Genomic DNA, 18887 nt, shown 5'->3' on the forward strand with positions numbered 1-18887 from the left:
AAAAAAAAAAGAAATACCATACGATCCAATAATTCCACTATTAGGCATTCACCCAAAGAAAGTGAAAACACTAATTCCAAAAGATGCACCCCTGTGTTTATTACAGAATTATTTACAGCAGCCAAGATATAGAAGCAACCTGTGTCCATCAACAGATGGATAAAGAAGATGTGGTGTACAAACACACACACACACACACTGAAATATTACACAACCATTAAAAAGGATGAGATCGTGCCATTTGAGACAATACGGACAGACTTAGAGGGTATTTGCTAAGTGAAATAAGTCACACCGAGAAAGACAAATACTGTATGATTTTACTCCTAAGTGGAATCTAAACAACAACAACAAATTGATAAGAAACAAAAAGCAGAATCAGACCTATAAATACAGAGAACAAACTCATGGTTGCTGGGCAGGGTGGGCAAAATGGATGAAGGGGAGTGGGAGATATAGACTCCCAGTTATGGCATGAATAAGTCACAGGAATAAAAGGCACAGCATAGGGAATACAGTGGATGATACTGTAATAACAATGCATCGATGTATTGGGACAGATGGTAGCTACAATTGTGGTGAACACAGCATAAACTTGTTGAATCACTATGTTGCACACCTGAAACTAATGTAACACTGTGTGTAAACTAGATTCAAATAATAAAATAGTATCATTATAAAATGATACTGAGAAATATTCACAATAGAATATTAAATGAAAAAAATCACAGCACCATAAAATATATATAGTATTATCCCAAATATGTAAAACTATAAATATAGATACAGTATTATGAGAATTTTGATATATCTGACAAACATATATTATGACAAAACACAGATAAATAGGGAAATGACTAGAAGAACTCAAAATATCCATAATGGTTATTAGTGAGTAATGGGATTATGGGATTTGTGGGTGATTTTTCTCCCTTTTTTGGATTTTTTTCTGCACTTCTAAATTGCCTACAAAGAAAAGAGTTAAAAAGAAAATGTTATAATGAGAAGGAAAAATCAATGATATTCTTGTAGGTAACCTAGTTCTTTTTTTTCTTAAAGATTTTATTTATTTATCGAACAGAGAGAGAGACACAGTGAGAGAGGGAACAGCAGCAGGGGCAGTGAGAGAGGGAGAAGCAGGCTTCCCGCTGAGCAGGGAGCCTGATGCAGAGCTCGATCCCAGGACCCTGCGATCATGACCTGAGCCAAGGCAGATGCTTAATGACTGAGCCACCCAGGCGCCCCAGGTAACCTAGTTCTAAACAAAATTACTTTTGACTATTTTTGTAGGATAAGATAACAACAAAGTACAGTCAGTGGAACTGAACAAATATGGAAGTGCAACTTTTTAGATGAAGGACTTACATGATTTATTTTGTCCAAGTTAATGCTAAATAGCTCCTACAAATACACAGATAACAGGGTCATTTGTCTCTTATAGCCTGGCTCATTATAATAAAACCTGCTTTTGGCTTAGAGATAGATATTTGTCCTTCTGTTTTTAGGTCAGAGGAAAAAGCATCCAATTTACTTAAAAATGACAGGCAGCCACAGGATTTACTTATTTAGGAATAACTGTGTTGTACACGTGGTGGATATGAAACAGTTAAACACTGGGCCAGACAGTTCCTTTGATGTCATGTTTGCTGTGGGCACATTTGTCCTAATAGCAGGAAGTACCCAGAGAAAAGAGTGAGTAATGACTGAACACGTTCCAGGAAGCTTTCAGCACAGGGGAAGTTCTTTTTTCTTTCCTAAAACCATGAAGTTCTGACTACAAAACCTTACTCTACACAAGAGCAATAAACATTCCAGTATATTCACGTAAGGCATTCTAGAGCCTTAGAAGGGAGTTAACACAGCAGAGAAGCATCCCATGGATGTATGCACTTGCAATTAAGGATAAAAATTAACAAGAGGAGAGCACTAGAAATGCAATCACCAAACCCTGTAAAATGGAGACAAAAAAACTTGTATACTTTAAGGACAGAACTTTGAGCAAATGGGAATAGAGTGAGAATGTATCCACGCTGATACCGTCCAGTGTGGCAGGACCTGGGACAGATGCAGACATAGATGCCATAGATCAGAGACAGTTCTCTGAAAGTCTAGAATCCAGATATGAAGAGGGACCGAGGCACAGCAAGAAATGAAGATCACAACTGCAAAGGCTCAAATACCTTAAGCACAAGTTGCTCTTAGTAATAATAACCGTAATGATGACAACAATGTATTTAGCATGTGTTACATGGCAAGAATTGTGCCAAATGTTCTTTACACTTATTGGTCCTTTTCAATTCTATATTTATCAGCAGAATCATTTTATTTAATGTCAACTCCTTAAGATATAGGTGAGAGTGCCTGGAACCCACATTCCCCTATTTATGAAAAGTGTACTATTCTCCCCAGATTTCAGAGAATTCCCATTGGAATTACATTCTTTTAGTTACTTGTGGCTCCAGCCACCTCCCTTTCATAGCAAGATAGATGCAATCCTAAGGTAAAGTCGTCATCAGTACAATCACCGTCATACTGGGAGTAGATGCACCCATCCAATGCAGTGCTCCGCAGTCTCCGTCCCAGGCCCTCTCAAGTGTTGGCTGGGTGTTGAGGGTCCTTGGACCCAGGGCTCAAACAGGGCCACCCTGCTGAAGGGAGCGTCTCAAAAATCTGTGCCTCTTCAGTGCCCCCACTCACAAACCATTTCCCCCCCAGATTATCACTACTGAATCTCCAGATTGCTCCTCGCTGGACAACGGTTTCAACAGCCGTCTCCAAATGTGCTCAGATGTGTCTATAACCTCTTTATGGAAGACTGAGAAAACGTCAATTCTCCAAAACAAAGGTTACAGGGAAATGTGGGGAAAGGGGGGAAATGAAGGTGATGAATATTGTAGGAGCCAAAACCAAAAAATATACAACAAAAACAGCAAAATAAAAAAGGCCATTCCTGGGTTGGTGACACACAGGACTGAAGGAAAAGATCCAGTCCGCAATGAGAATACCAATATTATCACTTACTCTATTCTAGATTTTATCCTTCTATTACTGTAGTGAAGATTGACTCTTATTGAATTTATGATCAACTGAAATATTCAATTTAAAGACTATCTCTCCTGTCATGTGGGCTTTTTGAAGCCAGGGGCACAGTGGACATTTTTTTATTATTTTGTTTGAATTGGCCACTCCTTCTAAGCTGTCAAGATCTCTTTGGATCCTAAGGCATTAGCCCTCTCTAAAGCCTTAGCAATCTCTTCGAGTCTCATATTATTTGCAAATTTGCACTGCAGAAGCATTTGCTTGGAAAACATACACGCACATGTGCAGTGAAAGCTAAATAAATGTGGTTAGTTTTCATTCGCAGCATTCCATGCAGCTCTCTTGGATCCTAATAAGGCAACAGTTGTCTTAATGACTCAATTAATCACTTCATGCTATTTAGAGCAAACATATGGACTTTAATGCAAAAGGTACTAGGAGTTAAACATTCAAGTCTGAAATTAAAACACAGGCTCTATAAAACCTGCTACTAGGACAATTACGGTATCCAACACTGGGAAATAAAAATAACCTCTAGCTTGAGAAGAGGAAAGAGGATGGTGAAAGTTTACAAATGTGAGAAATACAAGGTGATACTTTCATATTCAAACCCAATTCACACAACACATTAATGACTAGGGCGATTAATATGGAGAGCAAGGATGGGAAGAAGAACCCTCCTCACTTTGTAAAGGCATGTACCAGATGTGTGTGCCTTGGACAACTTTATTCACGTTTTCACTCACAGAGTACCCATGAGACAGCATTTTCTATCTCCTGGTTCATTGGTCTCCTCTGTAGTGTAAATACCTTTGCACATGGAGAAAAACAGATCAAGCATGTTAGGGGATTTGTTAGTAGATAATAAGGAATTTCAAATTCTAAAAAACAAAACAAAATCCTAGAGACTCAGGATTCTGCTGAATTTTATAGCTAGGCTTGGCCTGCTCATTCAATGCAAAGCAAGCCCTGGAATTTCAAAATCATGGGATCGAGTCCTACCTTGAGGGCTTCATGGGAGCTGAGAGACCTGGATTTTAGTACTACCAGTAACTAGTTCTGTTCCCTTGAAAAAGTGAGAGTTCTATAAAATGAGGGGTTGAATGACTTTCAAACTCTTAAAAACAGTTGAAATTTTTTAAAAATGTAAATGAAATCTTATGAAAACTCACTTAGCAAATGAGATTAAATATATATAAACAGATATTCAAAATAGCTTAAGCTACCAAACCTAGTAGGGTCTCCAAAGGGAACAGGATCAATACTTCCTGAAGAAGTAAGAGAAGCCAGCGCTTTATCTGAGTCTTGAAGGATCAATAGCAGTTTACCAGGAAACAAAGGTGGGAAAGGAATGCAGGGCTGTGGACACAATGTGTGCAATGGCAACAAGGTACAAACGTCATGCAGCAGGGGAGACTGATCAGAGACAAGGCTGCAGATGTAGGCATGCAGGAGTCACATCAGGAAGACATGTGTCTCACACTAAGGAATTTAGACTTACACTATTGGGCTAACACCATTGCAATGTTTCAAACAGCAGTGTGAGATAATCCCTCTTTCTAGAATACTTTCTCTCCACCCTTTTCCTCTCATCCTTCAGGATTCCTTGCCCTTTATCTAAATAAAGGCCTTTTTCCTCCCTCTCCTCATTAGAACCTAAGTTTCACGAGAGGTGTTGTCTTGACAGCTTGGTTGATTGTTGTCCCCCCCCATCACCTAGGAGAGTACCTAGCACATACTAGGTGCTCAGTAAATATTGGTTGCATAAATGAAAGGCTGTCCGCAAAGGCTGGGCTCACAACCATCTTCGTGACACCTCTTTGACTGAGCCTATTTTATTAATGACTCCACCTTGAAATAAATCGGGGATATTGTGTTGACAGTGGCAAGACATCCAGCAAATATAGAGGCAAGAAAAAAAGGTGTGGTGTCTAACTATAAGAAAGTAGCAGTCTCTGTCTAGAAGTTTCCTTAGTGGCTTTAAAATTCTCATGCCCCTTCAGGTATCCTGACTTACCTTACTACTGGAGGGCCTCAGTTCCTGGGGAAATCTGTCCTATTAGCTTGCGTTTATAGCAGCTCTAATGACTTAGAGGACTTTATGCATTAAAGTCGCAATCACATCATTCTAAATATCAATATACATTCCATCTTTCCAACCCAAATAAAGCACAGTGAACCTAACTGGCTGGAAGGAGGCTTACTATTATCCCTGGCATGTAACTTCGCCTCAGTTTCCTTGACTGTAAAATCAATATTGTAGTAGCACGTCCCTCATAGGGTTATAGTGAGGATTAAATCAAATACACATGATGCCCTTAGAACAATGCCTGACACACAGAAAATGCCCAGTCAGTGTTCGCTTATGCAGTCATCGTTGTGATCGGTAGCATTAGCCATTTATGAGGAAGAGCAATGCTATTTCCCTTTCATAAGCCTGCCCGCCTCCCCCGCCCCTGCCCTACGGCAGGTTCCAAACCCTGACCACAAAGGCCACAGATGTGGTATCTGTCCTTCCCTCAACAATATCCTCAAACTTCCCTGTCGTGTGTCTTTTTCCTTGACTAATAAGCCATTCACCACTAATTACTTACAATCATTCTCTGCTGCATAATTTTATATTTGTTTATTATGTTCACAGCTGTCTTGCCTAGCAAGGATAGAAATCTATTATCTCATTATTATACCAAAATCTCCTGATCACTATGTCCTTGCCTTCCATTTCACTTCCTCCAGAAGTATCCTTTGGCAGGACAGGATTTTCCTTCCTCCTCATTTCTTCCTTCCTATCTCCCCACACACCTTCTAAGGAAAGGGGGATTTAGGGCATATAAAAAAGAGAGGAACTTTGTTAGCATAAAAACTAAACTAAACTATGAGATACAATTATGCTATAAAAGATGGTCCAACATTCGTCTTATAAACAGTCCACTCTGAAAAATTCATTTATTCCTTCAAAAAATATTTATTTAGCATATTCTATGTTCAAAGTTTTGAGGGTCTGGCTGTGAAATATCCTTTAATGAAGGAGATATTTTCATAGGAGAGACAGACAACAAATATGTACGTATCATTAAACAGTGATCCGTGTTAAGTAAAATAAAACAGGGTAAGAGAATAGACAGTGTTGAGTGCATTGCTTGAGGCAGTATGGTCAGGGCAGGCTTTTTAAAGAGGTTTCATGTGACAATCAGAAGTTCTTATAGGACTTGAAGGATTTGCTGCTTCCCCCTTGTGGATGAAGTCCAGACTCATGGGAAAGGGAGGGTGATAAAAAGACCACAGGATCATGGGGAAGGGAGAGGAAATTCCCAGATGCTCAGTGAAGATGGACTGTGCATGAAAAATTGAAGGCAATGTTTGTAGCATGCTGGACATTATGAAAAACCTGCTCGCTTAATGTAAAATTTCTGTGGTAGCATCATGGACTTCCAAATCTGTATCATCAGGTGTGTTAGTCTTGAAGGTAGAATGAAGGGACCATGTCAGACAATGGAAAGCAGGACTATTCCATACCACCTTTTCCCAGGCTCCAGTGGAGCAGACCCCAGCTTATTGTGTGGACAAAGAAATGGCATGTCAGAGCTGCAGGCGGTAACTGTCAGACAGCCACCTCAAAGAGACATGAGAGGTAGGAAAGGAAAAGAATAAGACCAAACCTTCTGACTGCTCCTGTACGCAGAGAATGCTGCCCCTCTCTGGAGGCAACCACAAATATTTGGGTTATAGCACTATTCTATTATGCTTACGAATAAAACCCACTATCATCCCAGAGGTATGTAAGTACTTTACAGTTTAAAAAGTATTTAATTGGGGGCACCTGGGTAGCTCAGTTGGTTAAGCATCTGACTCTTGATTTCAGCTCAGGTCATAATCTCAGGGTTGTGAGATCAAGCCCCAAGTTGGGCTCCATGCTAGGCATGGAGCCTCCTTAAGATTCTCTCTCTCCCTCTCCCTTGGTCTCTCCCTCCTCCCTCTCTTTAAAAAGTAGTATTTAACTGTTTAAAGCAACTTTTACATACATATTTCACTCGATCTTCCATGAGAGAGAAAAGGCAGGAATTGTTATCCAGTTTTGCATATGAGGAAATTGAGACTCTAAGTGACTTATTCAAAGTCCCCCAAGTGATTCTAAGTTAAAAAAAATAAACTACCCCAAGTAAGTGGAGAATTTGAACCCAAACTTTCTGCCTCCTTAACCAAGCAGCACTGTTTGGAGCGCCAACACGATGTAGAAATCATCACGAACTATGCTTATATAAATTTCTGGGCAATCACTAACATTATAAACATATAAACTACTGTTGAATATCAATCCTTTGAATTAAAAGTTAACCAAAATCCATAGGGGGAAAAAAACCTCTACCTAAACCTCACACTTTACACAATGTTAACTCAAAATGGACCACAGATCTACATATAAAATGCAAAACTACAAAATCTTAAGAGAAAGCCATAGGAGAAAATCTTTAGGACCTAGGTCTACATGAAGAGTCTTAGATATAATGACAAAATCATTTAACATAAAATAAAAAATGGATGGAGTTCATCAAGATTGAAAATCTTTACTCTGCAAAAGAATCTGATAAAGAGATGAAGATACAAGCTTACAGAATGGGAAAAAATATTTACAAACCACATATTTAGATATGATAGCTTTCTAGAACATATAGACTCAATAGAACATATAGACTCAATAACAAAAAAATCTATTTAGAAAATGGACAAGAGGGGGCACCTGGGTGGCTCAGTCATTAAGCGTCTGCCTTTGGCCCAGGGCATGATCCCGGGATCCTGGGATTGAGCCCCGCATTGGGCTCCCTGCTCCGCTGGGAGCCTGCTTCTTCCTGTCCCACTCCCCCTGCTTGTGTTCCCTCTCTCGCTGGCTGTCTCTGTCAAATAAATAAATAAAATCTTAAAAAAAAAAAAAAAAGAAAACGGACAGGAGACAGACACAGACATTTCACCAAAGAGGATACAGAGATGGCAAAAAAACACATGAAAGGTGTTCAATATCATCACAGAAATGCAAATTAAAACCACAATGACATTCATTACACACCTTCAAAATGACGAAAAAAAAAATAGTGACACCAGTAAATGCTGATGAGGATGTGAAGACACCAGATCATGCATCCATTCCTATTAGAATGTAAAATGATACAGCCACTCTGGAAGACAGTTTAGCAGTCTCTTCCAAAACTAAGAGGTGCTTACTATATGACCCAGTGATTGCAGTCTGGAGTAATTGCTCCAGAGAAATGACAACTCAGGCCCACATAAAATTGTGTCCACAAATGTTTTCAACAGCTTTATTTGTAACAGATGAAAACTGGAAATAAAGCCCAGATTTCCTTCAACAGGTGAATGGTTGAACAAAATGTGGTATATCCATACCACGGAATACTACTGAGCCATAAAAATGTAATAGATTATCGGTATACTCAACAACTTGGATGGACCTCAAAGATATAATGCTGAGTGTAAAAAGCCAATTTCAAAGTCACATATTATATGATTTACATGGACATGCTATTATCAAAATGACAAAGTACAGAGATGGAGAAGACACAGTAGTGGTTGCCAAGCATTAGCGATGGGGTGGAGGGATGTGGGTGTGGATGTAAACAGTTAATTAATATAAGGAAAATCTTCGCGGTGATGGTACAGTTCTGTATCTTAATTGTGGTGGCAGTTACATAAATCTACACATGTGATGAAGCTGCATAAAATTATACGCACACACACAAACGAATGTGTAAAACTGGTAAAATCTGAATAAGTTCTTTGGACTATACCAATGTCAACATTTTGGTTTTGATATTGTACTATTATTTTGTAAGATGTTAACATTGGGAGAAGATCAGTGATGGGGCTTCTGTATGGGGCTTCTCTGTACTATTTTTGCAATTTCCTGAAAATCCATAACCATATCAAAATGAAACAATTTTTAAAAGATTTTATTTATTTGAGAGAGAGAGTGTGTGTGGACGTTCAGAAGCGGGGGGAGAGACAGAGGGGGTAGAAGAGAGAATCCAAAGCAGACTCCACACTGAGTATGGAGCCCGACATGGGGCTCAATCCCACGACCATGAGATCACGATCTGAGCCAAAACTGGAAGTCAGATGCTTAATCGACTGAGCCACCCAGGTGCCCCCAAATTAAAATTTTTAAAAAGTAAATGAATGGGATCTTTGTGTACTTCTAAACAGAATTCCTTCTAAGATGAGACATTCTGGAGAACAAAAACAGTGTACAACAGCATGACATGGTGGTAAGAAGGACCAGACCAAGAATGAGAATACCTTGGGCCATTATTTACCCTCTGTGGTTTCCACAGTTTTATCTTCTAGTTACAGACCTTGTTCCCCTGACCACATACTTATGTGCCTATCTGACCTAGGCCAGTTCAACCACAATCCTGTATCTCTATGAGTGTGGATTTTGATCCATGAAATGGCATATAACCCAAGCCAGGCCACCCAGAATCTTCCTGTGGGTTTTCCAGAGTTGGTGCTGAGCAGGAAGGGGGACGCTTTCTCATCCCCACTGGATTTCAAAAAAGCAAAGATATGACCCCAGTATCTGCCAGTACTATGTCCCTAGCTAATTGGAGGAACCCAAAAGAAAACGGGCAAAATGCAGATAGGAGCTATGCTAGGAGCTGCGGAAGGAGCAAGAAAGAGATGAAGGAGCAAAAAAGAGTCCAATGGCCACATGAGCCCTGAATCCACTAGATCCTGATGCCAGGTCTGTCCTTCCCAGATATCTGAACCAACAAACTCTTTTTCAGCAATTATGCATATATGTTGGATTTGCAACTAAAAGTTTTCTGAACAGTGCAATTTCTTAAGAACTCAATTTGTGCATCTATAAAATGAGAATATCTGATGTATTTGCCTCCCAGTTTTGCAGTAATAATCAAATCACACATGAATGTTCTTTACAGCACTACAAAAATGTAAGGGACTGATACCTATTGTTATAGACAAAAGGAGATCTCAAAAACAAATCCAGCTCCTTTACTGAGGATTTTTATAATAATTACATTCCAATAATTTCTAAAGCAACATTGAGAATAAGAAACAAATAGAAAACACCACCATAAATAAACAGATTATTATGATTCATGTTCAATGATTCATTTATGACTCAGAAAGAGACAGAACACCAACATTCATATATATAAATAAATCTCTAAAATTTAAAAATTTAATAGTTTAGAAATGTGTGTGAAAAACAGCTCTTGTGTCAGAATTTTTCAAATTGAGCTACATTTCCATTTTGATCAGAAACATGCCACCTGTATTATTGTATGATGTCCCTTTGACACACTGCACATTGTGGTCAGATTCTTAAGTGGACTAAAATCCTCAACAAGTTGCTTTCTTTTCGCCTTAAATGGGTCAAATTTTGAGCTCAAGATGGGTCCATTTTCCTAAATTACAAAGGGCCCAGCCTGACTCCTGTATAGATATCAATTAAATCTGATTTAAAGCTAGACATGTACTTGTAATTGGTAAGCCCACAAGACAGCTGGAGCTGGGAGGGCTTTGGCCAGCCATGGCAGCCTAGAGCCCTGAGCAAAATGCAGCAGGTAGATAAATCTATAGTCTGTGTGGATGCCAGCAGCTCATGCAGCACAGTGAAGTGCAGTGTCACTCCTACAAGTCGTATCAAGCTTGTGCAAGGGGATATTTTTACAGAGAAGGGTGGGAAGTCAAGAGTACAAATACCAAGAGAGGAACAAGAAAGAAAGCAATGAGTATCAGCTACGCTGCTAGCCTCTGAAGTGTCTGGAAACATAAAACCTTTAGCATTCATAGTGAGGTTAAGTAGTACTTTTAAGGTAAGGGGACAAAGAACCAATGAAAAGGTTGGTTTATTCACAGTGAGAGCTCTTGGTAGATTTACTCTTAGCAAGTGGTTTATTTCCCTTCCAGCAAGTGCCACTTGGTAACAAGTAAAGCCCTGGTTACCAAGCTGTGCTTTTTGATATAGCCCAGAATAGAAAGGAACGAGCATGCATTTCCTCTACTATCGAACATCGATACTGAACCAAGTCAATGCCCCCCCCCCATACTGCAGAGCCAAAGAAATGGTCGTAATGCTGACCAGCATTTATTGCATTCTTGTTCCCTTGCAAGATAGTAGAGAATGGTGGTCGAGGACACAGACTTAACACTGAAGTGTAAACCACCTTGGTTCTAACCCGAATTTTACCATCCACTGGCCCTGTGAGCCATCGACATGTCACTCCCCTTCTGTGTTCACTTCCTTGCTGTGGCCTTCTCTCCCTACCAATTCAGAGTTGCCATCACCTAGGTAGTTCTGTGGGCTTCTCTTCTCTAAGACAGCCTGTACATAAGAGTGGAGTCTTCCCTGACAAGAGTTCTTTCAATCTCTGCAAGCAAATCTACATCTTTTGGTTCTGAGAGGTATGCTCTTACTGTACACTCTGGAATAACAGAGAGGGCATCAGTGCACAAGAACCATGGAAAAAAGTACTTACAAATATTTTTTTTAAAAAAAGAGTAGAAACATTCTTCTGGCACAGAAGATATCCAAGCAAATTATGGTTACAGAACAGAACGAAAATGATTTAAAAAAAAAAAAACCTATGGCATTTTTACTTTGACAATGCAAAAATAAAATCATTGGGAGCCATCTTAAGAGTGACCTATCACAAATGTAGTTTGAAAAATAAGACTTCCTACCCTTCATTGTTTTTCATAATATTTTTATTATCTTAAGATAAAAGTTACAGGATCTAATCTCTCTTTTGGAGAAGCAATATTTATTTGAAGTTTACAGATTTCTTCAGCTATACCACCTCTTTTTTTTTCTGTTAAATCAACTAAAATTGAATATAATACCTATTATTTAAAATAGCCAGGAAGTGCCTGGGTGGCTCAGTCTGTTAAGCATCTGCCTTTGGCTCAGGTTATGATCCCAGGATCCTGGGATCAAGTCCTGGGCTCTTTGCTCAGCGAGGAGCCTACTTCTCTCTCTGCCTGCCACTCCCCCTGCTTGGGCTCTCTCTGACAGATAAAAAAATAAAATCTTTAAAATTTTTTTTAAAATATCCAGTATACTACGATCTCAGGTAGTAAAATTTTACATGTCTACATATCTAGTTGTATAAATGCATAGATCAACATATATAATTATATTTATTAATAAGTGAGTCAAAATGAAGCAGACAATCATTTTATCAACAATGTATGGCTAGGGCACCTGGGTGGCTCAGTTGATTAAGCATCTGCCTTCAGCTCAGGTCACAATCCCAGGGTCCTGGGATCGAGTCCTGGGACTGAGCCCTGCATTGAGCCCCACATCGGCCTCCCTGCTCAGTAGGAAGCCTGCTTCTCCTGCTCCTTCTGCCGCTCCCCCTGGTTGGGCTCTCTCTATCAAATAAATAAAATCCTTAAAACAAAACAAAACAAAAAATGATGTATGGCTAAGAACACCTACAGGAAATGCTTTTAAAAAGAAAATCTTCACCACAAAAATGTTTCAACACCAAAAGTTTCAGTCAGTGATGCTTCAAAAGACAGCCCTTTGTCACTGCCTTTGTTTTATGGATTAAGACCCTGATGCACAATTCATTCCCACTTTGGCAGAAATAAAGATAAATTAATTGTAACTAGTCATCCAACAAAATAATCAAATCAAGGATCCAGCTTTTAGAGAGCAAAAAGGCTGGACTGTGAGTAGGAAATATTTGTATTCTAGTTATTTCTCTACCACTAAATTGCTGTGTAGTCTTAGTAGAGTCTGGATCCCTTTCTACAAAATGAGAGTCTTGGACAAGGCCATCCACAGAACTAGTTGCTCAAGATGATCCAGGAAAAAAAAAGTAGCAGCATGGTCAAGATACAATGCCTCTCTTGGAGTTTCCCAATGAACATTATTATATTTAAACATTCAAGTGCTGCTATTTGTGGGAACGCAAACTGGCACAGTCACTTTAGAGGACAGTTTGGAGGTTCCTCAAAAAATTAAGCATGGGGTGTCTGAGTGGCTCAGTCATTAAGCATCTGCCTTCCGGTCAGGTCATGATCCCGGGGTCCTGGGATCGAGCCCCACGTCAGGCTCCCTGCTCGGTAGAGAGCCTGCTTCTCTCTCTCCCTCTGCCTGCTGCTCCTCTGCTTGTGCTCTCTCTCTCTTGCTCCTGCTCTAGCTCCCTCTATCTCAAATAAATAAATAAAATCTTTAAAAAAAAGTTAAACATAGAACTACCCTATAACCCAGCAATTGCACTACTAGGTATTTGCCCAAAGGATACAAAAATACAGATTCTAAGGGGTACATGCATCCCAATGTTTATAGCAGCATTATCAACAATAGCCGAACTATGGTGAGAGCCCAAATGTCCATTGACTGATGAATGGATAAAGAAGATGTGTTTTATATATATACAATGGAATACTACTCTGCTATCAAAAGGAATGAAATCTTGCCATTTGCCACAACGTGGATGGAACTAGTAGGTATTATGCTAAGTGAAATAAGTCAGAGAAAGACAAATACCATATGATCTCACTCATGTGTGGAATTTGAGAAGGAATACAGATGACCATATGGGAAGAGGGAAAAGAAAAAAAGGAGAGAGAGAAACAAGCCATAAGTGACTCTTAATGATAGAGAGCAAACCGAGGGTTGAGGGAGGGAGATGCACTATATGGTAACTAACAAAATTTAAATAAAAAAAAAGAATTCAAGTGCTCCTGAAGTAATTAAGTATGTTTAAAACTATTTCATCTAAAGTTTCTCAGTTTGTAAAGCTTTTGACGTCCTATATACTGTTTTCAATATCACTATTACCCCATGAAGAAAGCACCGTTACTTTACAGATAACATTTTTACTATTAGCAAGATCACTAAGCAAATAAGAACAATTATTATATCCAATTCGGTCTGTGTTTCCATTTGAGAAAAGATGTAACATGCATTTGGGTCCTAACTCTACCAACAAAAACATGCACTAACCATATTCCAAAATACGTGACTAGAGAATGGAACATTGCTGTTTACTAATATCAAAGTGACCTGTTTCTGGAAAATAGGGCAACAAGTGAATCTTGCACAAAGCCATGGTAAAAAAATCAAATCACGTTTTGTGCAGTAGCTTTATTTTTCATTCCTCCACTAAATCCTTCCACTGCTCATAAAGTCATTTCCAGAAGCAATTATATTTTAAATCATTTAATTTTCAACTGAATGTATTATTCAAAAAGTGATAACATTTTCATCTGTTGCCTCATGAATTCTGTTATTTTTTTATGTTACAAATAAAGGTGAAAGAATTATAAGTTTTAAACTTCCCATAGACTTAATAAGGATAATTTATCAAATAATTACAAAATGCAACCACAAAGGGAATCTTATTATGTTATAAGCAAAGAGTAAAATGTCTGCATTATTTCAATAGGGAGGAAACATGTTTGGGTTAACCTCTAATAATTACAGAGAAACAAGTAATAATAATAATAACAAGAACAGCAATAACTATTTACTGAATATGACCTGAATGCTTTACATGTTTCATTTCATTCTGACAACTACCCATAATGTAGGTCCTATTATTAGTCATTTTTAACAATGAAGAACAAAACAACTAATGTTCAGAGAAGCAAAGTGACTTACCCAGGGTCACATAGACAGAAAGTGGTAGAATCAGTACAAGAATAAACATTCTTCTCTTAACTTCTGTGATATGGTAATGCATAATGTTACCTGCCCTTTAAGTACATAACTCTCATGTTTAAAAAATGAGGAGATATTACATAATAAAATTTAATAGCACTTTTGTGAAAAAAAAAAAAACAGCCTAAAATTCAAAATGGCCTTCATCAACAACACCTCAATATGTGATGATGCACTCTGACACTAGGTGAGTTCATACCATCTTAAACTGAAACCTAAAACCTTGGTAGCCATCTGGTCCAACCTCCCATCTGATATTTTCCATACAGCCTTGATCTGCTTGCTACTTAACGACATGAAATTCATTACCACAAAAGGCAGGACATTTTGCTTTTAGACATATTGTGATGCATTAGAATATAAAGTCTTATTTTGAGACAAAATTGTCATTCTTTTAACTTTTAGCCATTGATATTCACAATGGATAGAACACAATGCTCGGCCCTTTGTACGTGATCATGCTTCCAGTGTGACCCCCACACACATATCTGATCATCACCTCTTCTCCAGTTTAGCATGTATGCTGTTTCAAACTTTCCTAATTGAACACAGAGCCTTCCCCACCCAGCGTACCCTTTTTTGGAGGCATCCTCATTTGGCATCACTCCCTTTAAACTTAAATACAATATTCTTGACATATTTGAATCAATACAATGTTGGTTAGCTATTTATACTGTGATCTGAACATTGTAGTTATGGTAGTAAAGATTGCCTCCCCTTTTTAAGAGTCACATCAAATTGCTGGCTTACAAAAACGTACACTTCTTTTTCACATAAACCCCTTCTAAGTCAGGTCTCCTCTATCTTGTGATAAAATTTTTAAAGTTAAATTCAGGATTAAACAATTATTTTTTATAAGTTTTCTCTTGCTGATTTTAGCCTAGCATTCCCTTTGGGTCACATTGGAGGATTCTGATCTGTCCATTTGCTTACCAGGTTGAAGCTACTAAATTACTCAACTTGTTCCAGTAATTCCATAGAATTACTAGACCACAGAATCACTACCCTGGAACTCATACCTCATGCTAAATTCAAGACCAAGAAACACTGTCTAAATCTGACATTTGCCTTCTCAGAAAAACATGCATAAACATGTCTCTTGTAGGGAAAGTATGTTCAACATTTCATTAAACCACTTGCACAACTCGTTATCCACTTTATATCCCTGAGTTGATCAGTCAGTAAATGGAGGCAAATGGAGGTCTTGACAAGGTAGTTTTCTCTAGCTGAGAAATACTGCTGACAGTGGAGGGTTATTGACAGCAGCCCTCCCAGCTGCAGAAGAAACAAGTTACTTGTGTTGGAAGAGAGAGATCTGGCAAGGCATCAGCCTCCACCGTGTGCACCACAGTTACCAGGATGAAATGTAACATGGGCTCATAGAAAGTGCTGCCCATGGTCGCCCAAATACAGCTGTTTCAATACAGGAGAGGCATGACTTAACACTTGTGAAAATACTATGACCCTATAGCTGACGGTAAGATCAATATGAATATTGGTGTGGCTCTGCTTTAGAAAAAGGGGGAAAAAAGTTAATCTTAAACTCTATCAATAAAGGTGTAGCACCCAGAACCCAGGAAGTGAGCATTCTGCTCAACTCTGTTACTAATAAAACCTCACCTAAAGTGTCAGTATCAGTTTTGGGTACTACCCTCAAGTGGACCCACTGACAAAATAGTGTATATCTGGATTAAGATAAACAAGACAAGACAGTGAGGAGACTTCAAAGTCTGCCATGAATAAATTAATTCAAAATCAATTTATAAAATCCTATGTAAAAAAAAAGAGCTTTATCTTCAAAGATTTGGAGGACCAATACATAGAAGCAGAATTACATAAGCTGTGTTATCTCACAAGTAGTAACCATGGCTGGAAACAGGCTCCATCATACCATAAGGAGGCAATTTCTAGGGATGGAAGTCACCCAACAATGGAATGAACTGCGTCTGGAAGTAGAGAGAAAGAGGACCCGTCACTGAAACTCCTGGAATAGGCTGAGTAGCCAACTGTAGGGAAAGAGCTGAGGAAGGGCAGTGGCAAGGAGAAAAGCAGCATTCGCTAGAAGGCTGTATTAGATGTCTCTATGATCCACAGCAGGCCTTGGATTTGTTGATCTATCTTGACTGATGAGTGATTTTTTTTAAAGTACTAAATGAGATACCAGTAGTCAAAACTTGGTAAATTTAAAATCTCTATCTCCTCCCTGTGTTTATACTTCCTCCTCAAGTCTATATTCTCAGGGACATGAGAATTCCTTGCTCACACCAAACAAGTGACTTTGTAGGAGGAAAAAAATGTATTAAATCAAATGTGTATGAATGTCATTTTGAACAAAAGTTGCATACCTTCAGAAAGAGCAAATGTGACCACACTCATTATGCACGATGCATTAGAACAGATTTGTTGAACAAATATGGTACATTGTATCTATACAAAGTAAGGGAAATGGACTAATAAACCCAGAAGTACTCTAGCAATGGGGGAGGGTGATGATGCAGAAAATCCCGTCTTTGAAGTATGTGAGGAGCTCAACATTGCAATCAAAGAGCCACTCGCTCCGGAATCCAACCCTCAAATTCTTTGCTGCCCAATCCCACAGATACTAGCCACGTGGAGCTATTTACCTGAACATACAAATGAGTCCCTCCGGCACACTGGCCACATCTCAGGTGCTCAGCCGCCACATGCGGCTAGCAGCTACCATCCTGTACAACACAGATCCAGAAATTCCGCACCCCCACAGAATACACTGGCTGGCACTGCCTCAACCCTTGCCTCTGGAGTTAGCCTGATTACAAGTACTGCAAAGAAGATTTCACCTCTCCTTCCCTTTTCTCTCCTTTTTTCTTTTTGGTTAAGGCTATCATGGTTCAGAAATAAACTTCTACAAACCACCTTCTCTGATAAAGTGCCCTCCTCCTTCAGATGTCATCCTGGGATCACTCCCGATCATTTTCATGGGCCTGAGAAGAGAACAGGCTCGCTGTATAGCAGATGGCTCAACCCAACATGAAATCGTGGATTTCTAGCCAATCGATTTGCAGATTTATTTTAAATCAAACAAACAGTATTGGTAAGGTCTTCGGAATATTCTTTAGCAATGTCATTTTTCCTTCATCCTCAGCTGCCCACTCTTGCTGAGAGTTTCTAAAGGAAAAATAGCTTTAGCGAAAAGGGGATGAAAATGAACAGTCATAACATTGCCCATTTTCCTTATATAGCATCTAGAAACCAAAAGCATTTTTAGTATTTTGCTAAAGTATAAAAACAGAAAAAAACCATATATTACAACGTATGGGTCTTGTGAGAAAAACAGTTTAAGAATAAAAACCACATGGATCAAAGGAAAAGAATAACAAGGGGAGATTTATATATGTTCCTACATAATGTCAACATTTCCAAATACCAGACCCAGGAAAAAATAGACTGATTTGGTAGTGATTCGTAGTTGCTGGGAACAAGGAGACACAGGTTCCATTTTCTCTGTAAGGTAATAGGCTAACTCTTCAGTGTCCAGACCTGCAGTTAATAGGGAGATTAGAACAAGAGAGACTTCCCTAGGACTGAAAGTTAATCCGAAAGATCCAAACCAAATAGAAAACCAAAGGTTTAAAATGCTCAAACCTAATAGTACAAGGTTTCCTGTAGGCTAAAGGAGTGTAGCAAGCTCAAAGTGTGGTAAGCTTAAAGAAAGCTGCGTAACAGAGGTTATCCCAAGTAAGCCAGGCCATCTAGTCCCTCCCTGGTATCATGTAGGGAACTCAGAAAGACAGGCTTAATGGCACCAATACAGCTGGCAGAGTGTGGAGAGGCACATAACAGACAGAGACCGAGACAAATGAGATACAAAGGAGCTGGGGCTGCCTCCTCTATCTGGTGGGCTGTGGCAAGTTTTGTCATAATGCAGCCATGAGCCAATTCTGCAGCTTGCATTCAGGTGGAAGAGTGGGGACAAAAGCAGGGGGTTCATGAAGCAGTCAGTGCTCAGACATCTCACGTGCAGGGGCAGTAAGTTTTTTAAAGATTTTGTTTATTTATTTTTTAGAGAAAGAGAGAGAGAGTGCACACACATGAACAGAGGGGAGGATCTGGGGGGAGGAGCAGAGGGAGAGGGACAAGCAGACTCCGCACCAAGCAC

Source organism: Ailuropoda melanoleuca, chromosome X, assembly GCF_002007445.2.
Source record: "Ailuropoda melanoleuca isolate Jingjing chromosome X, ASM200744v2, whole genome shotgun sequence".
NCBI lineage: Eukaryota > Metazoa > Chordata > Mammalia > Carnivora > Ursidae > Ailuropoda > Ailuropoda melanoleuca.